Raw genomic sequence first — 5281 nt, 5'->3', positions numbered from 1 at the left:
TGGTCTCACCAGGATTTCTTTTTGGTCATGTCCTGGTTTAGCTAATTCTGTTTGTGTGTTAAATGCAGATACTATCCTGCCCTGTTCTGCCCTGTGCAGTTACTTCCTGGTACTTCAGCTTCTGAAACTGCAGCAGCTCCTAATGAAATCAAACTGTTTTCCAACTGTGATGAAGAGCGTTTCACACCAGTGCTCTCTGAAAAATGACTTGTTGCCCATTATTTATAAATTTGGGAATGATTGTTTTTTTCCTCTGTGCATGGTTCTCTGCCTCTCTTTAGCATTCTTTGCTAGCTGCCTTTGCATTTTCCTGTGTTGTTAATTGTTCACCTGGGCTGAGGTGGGAAAGGATTTATAAGTGTGTTACTTTCTTTGTTATGAGTTTTCATTATATAACAATATGAAGGCCATTCAATTTCCTGTGTGACTCTCTTAAGCCTCTTGCCTAAGGTTAGCAAAATTTCTGTTTTATCACTTTATAGCAAGCTATTAAAACACTTTGACAATTTTATGAGTTGATTAAACATTCTTCAACTTTTCATTTCTTCTCCAAACAACAATGGAAATAAAAATAGTGACAAAAAATACTTATTTATTGAGTACTTACCACAGGCCAAGAATTCTGCTTTTTCTTTTTTTTTGCATATTTTTAAACTTAATTCTCAGAAAAACCCTAGAATTATTCTTATTTTAATATAAGGAAACAAACGCAGAAAGGGATGTGCCCTAGGTCTCTGAAAGTAAATGACAGATCTGGAAATCAAATCCAGGCCTGGCTGATGCTGAAGTCCTTGCTGGTAACCTTCCCACTAAATTCTGAGATCTTCTCCTCAGGGCCTGTTGGAGCCAAATTATTCTCTGGGCTGGAGCACCAATAACAAGAGCCACACTCACCTCAGTAGTTATGAACTAACTCAAAGACTAAATCCTGCTCAAGAGATGGAGGTTGTCTACCTTTAGACCTCTTATGCTGTAACAACTTCTATCTCATTGATCAGTATCTACTGAGATTGCTTCTTTAAAAATTATTTACATGGAGGGACCCCTGGATGGCTCAGTCAGTTAAGTGTCCGACTCTTGGTTTCAACTCAGGTCATGATCTCAGGGTTGTGAGACTGAGCCCCACGTTGGGCTCTATGCTCAGTGTAGAGTCTGCTTAAGACTCTCTCTCCCTTTTTTTCTGCCCCTCACCCCACTTGCTCTCTCTTTCTCTAAAATAAATAAATATATCTTTAAGAATATTATTTACATGGAGGCCAAAGAGATACCCAGCAATATAAAAGGTATTTATTGTCCTGCAATAGACGGCCCAAGATGACTAATGTGAGAGAAATGCACTTGGGATTCACCACAATGACGATGATGGTGGTGGTGATATGGTGGTGATGGTGTCGTTATTGTGTGTGTTGTTAATGGTGGTGGTGGCTGTGGCTGTAGCAATGCTGTGGATGTTGGTGTTGGTGGTGATGGTGGTGGTAGTACTGTTGTGGTTGTTGTTGGCGGTGGTGTCAGAGCCGCTGGTGGTGATGATGATGGTGGTGGTGGTGACAGTGTTGGTGTTAGTGGTGTTGGTGGTGGTGTTAGTGGTGGTGGTAGTGATGGTGTTGGTGGTGCTGATGGTGGTGGTAGTATTGAAGGTGAAGGTGGTGATAATGATGTTGGTATTGTTGGTGTTAGTGGTGATGGTAGTGATAGTGTTGGTGTTGGTGGTGATGGTGGTGATGATTGTTGTGGTGATTTTTTTAGTCGAGGTTTATTTCCTGACTCAACAGCCAAAGTGTCAGATCTTGGACTTTTCTCAGATGTTTTAATTTCTCTGAAAGATATAAGGAGCTATCTCTCCTGTCTATGTTCAGTTTATAATTGAACACTCTTTTTCTAAAATCAGATTATATTCCAGCTACCTTCTCTGAGAACGTGGTAGAGATGCAAATTTTTGGCCCCACCCCTGACCTGCTGAGCCAGAACCTCTGTGGGTGGGACCCAGCAATCTGTCTTTTAAGAATCCCTCTAGGTAACTGTGAGGCTTGCTTGAGTTTAAAAACACTGGTGTAGACACTCATACAGCTCATCTTGTCCACTTGCTCTCCTCAGCAACCTCAACCACCCCTATGGTTTCAATGACTTCCAAATGTCTGAAGCTGAGGCCTGCTTTCTGAGTTCTCAATTCAATATATCTACCCACCCTGCTGGGGAGATATGCCATCTCTGCTTGGATATATCACCAGGACTTCAAATTCAGCAACTCAATAAACATTTGTGTTTCACCTTAAATGTCACTTTCTCATTGAACTATGTTTGTTTGGCCTGCTCACTTTGTCTTTGCATTTTATTAAAATTCCGTGTTTAAGCTGGGCCTCCTCTGCCATATCAGAGCTTGGCAAAGACAGGGATCGGATCTGTCTGGGGATGGCTTACTTGTGAACGCAACCAATATGTAGGTATGTATTTATTTATCATTATTTTTTGAAAGAGTTTATTTATTTCTTTGAGAGAGAGATAGAGAGCATGAGCAGTGGGAAGAGAGAGAAGCAGGCTCCCCTCTGAGCTGGGAACCCAATACAGGGCTTGATCCCAGGACCCTGGGATCATGACCTGAGCCAAAGGCAGATGCTTAGCCGACTGAGCCACCCAGGCACCCCTATTTATTTTTATTTTAAAGAGACAGAAAAAGAGAGAGAGAGCTAGTGGAGGGAGGAGCAGAGAGAGAGGGAGAGAGAATCCTCAAGCAGATTCCTCACTGAGCACAGAGCCGAATGCCTTACTCGCTCCCAGGACTTTGAGATCATATCCTGAGTCAAAATCTAGAGTTGGACACACCAATAATGGAGTCACCCAGGCGCCCAAACACAGCCATGTGATTTGCTATGTGCTGTCTACAACTGCTTTTGTGCTACAGTGACTGCGTATTTGCTGCAGAGAACTTCTGAGTTTGTCAAGCTTAAAGTATTTACTATCTGGTCCTTGATAGACAAGTTTGCTCCAGGCCTCCCCTCATGCATCTCTAGAAAGGCCAGCTGCAGATGCTCTTCTGTGCTATCCCACACTGAGCCCTCTGGGGTGCCAGCCTGGCTCAGTGGGACATTCGGGGCCCCACAACTGGCATAAACTTACTTGACACAAAGGCAATATCTAGGGGGAAACCACCATGGGTCAGGATGTACAAACAAATTTGGCGTTTATATTAACATAGAGGAAGGAAATGCTCATGGCCAGAGGCTGGGGCCGTCATGCCCCAGTTCCTTACCACGTCAAATGCACGCATCCTAGTTCACACATTGTCAAGAAAAATGAAGAGATCGCTGTTTATTCTTTTACTGCAGTGCTGCCAGTGCAACTTTGGTTGAACTTTTATTGCCCCAGGTATTTTATAACTGCAAGAGTTAGAGGTTAAGTAGCAGAGGACTGATAATAACATACATGATTCTTATCAGAAAGTTTTGTAAATGAGTCTTGGCCAGAAAAATGCAAAATGAATTTTGTCTGGGAGAGGTACAACTGCTTCGTGTCTGGTAGGAAAGATGATCTCAGATAATGTCTTGTCCAGTGGGATAGTAACCAGTTTTGTACATATTAACAAATTCATTTCAGCATTCCTTTGACTTGACGGACATGAATCTCACTTCTTCCCAGTCTCCTTTGAACCAGTTTTAATATCTTCTGGGTCCCTCATTAATTAATGAATTGAATAAAACCACTGGTACATGTTCATTTTATATTTGTATGAAGTTGTTTTTTATTTTTATTTTTTTAAAAAATACTAACATGAATGCAACCTATTCATTCCGCCCCCCCTCTCCACAACCCCCATGGATTGCTCTGAAGTTAACTGTCTGGGAAAAGCTTCGTGCCACATACGTGAGGAAGGTAAGACCCAGGGGCACTTAGCAGGGGACAGGTCGATGGAACACTGTGGTTCAAGTTAACACTCTTTTAGGCCATATGGAAAGAGTACCGGTAAACATTTGAAAGAAGTGACTGTATTTGTGCAGTAAAACACTTAAAATTTTTAAAATGTTTTTAATATTTATGTTGGGGAGAAGCAGATTAAACATTTCTTAGTTACTCAGGATTTTAACTCTCAGGATTTGGGACATGAAGTTCTTTGGTTTATAGAGGCTGCTTTCCCTTCATAGGACAGGAGAAACAGGTCAGCTCCAGACATGGTTACACCTGCTCCAGACACTTGCTTGTCCCTGGCAGCTTTTCTGGATCTGGGGCTGTGACGCCATTTTGGTTGCGGTTATCAGTCCGAGAAGACCCACCCTCTTCTCTGTAGGGGGCCCCTCACGAACATACGAAGTGTTTGGTTCTTCTTTCTACTGCATATTTCACAGAGAGAGCTCCCGCTGGCAAAGAGAGCCCTTGTTATGTCACCTGTGGTGTGGAGCCCCTTCTCCACGAGCAATGCTCAGAAGCTGTGCATTAACCCTTATTAGAAAATACTTGGGATGCTACAGGGATGAAGGCCTGCTGATGGCATCTACCTCATACGATTATGTTTACCTTGATATATTCAGCCCCTTTTTTCTCTGTTCATGTGACTGGTGAGATTCTACTTTTGGGAAGCACTCAGACAGGAGAATCTGTAGGGCAATCCAGTGGAAGCCAACAGGCTCTGTGCTATGATGGAGGCTGTCCAGAGCAGCTTCCAGAAGCCATCTCACTGCTCTGAGACTTCAGATACCCTCTCACCCACTACACGAGTCCTTGGAAGGGGGCTCAACTTCAGAACATTTCAGCCTAAGGGGGATATCCAGAGGCTGGGGATATCTTGTCCTTGGGGAGCCCTAAACCCAATGAAGATTTCAAGAACCTAGGAAAACGGACAGCTCAGAAAGGGTGTGGGAAAGAGTCAAAGACACAGGGCTTCTCTTACAATTTGAACAAAGACTTCCCTGTCTAGATCAGGAAAACCGTCTCATGCACCAATTCCTTACGTTATTCAACTCTTATCTAGAAGGACGCAGTGGCACTTCTAACCTTGATATTGAGCTATTTGGTTAGAGGGTTGAGAAGACAGTTCTGTTTTTCCAGGGTGGACAACAGGATGAGTTCAGAGGAAAAAAGTACAAGATAGTGGCCAAGGGTGCTTGCAATAGCAAGATTATGCCACGAGAGGGCAGTGTAGACCGTCTATAGAATCAGAGAGGAAAAAGGGTGCGGAAAGAAGAGGGTGGGGAGCTGGAATGCAAATTTAAAATTTAAAATTCACCTGCCGAATTTAGAATAACGCCTCCACAGTAGTTTCTTTGCTTTCATTCTGCTCTGTATCTCCTGA

Source organism: Neovison vison, chromosome 3 (genome assembly GCF_020171115.1).
Source record: "Neovison vison isolate M4711 chromosome 3, ASM_NN_V1, whole genome shotgun sequence".
Classification (NCBI taxonomy): domain Eukaryota; kingdom Metazoa; phylum Chordata; class Mammalia; order Carnivora; family Mustelidae; genus Neogale; species Neogale vison.
This window is presented reverse-complemented; position numbering follows the sequence as displayed.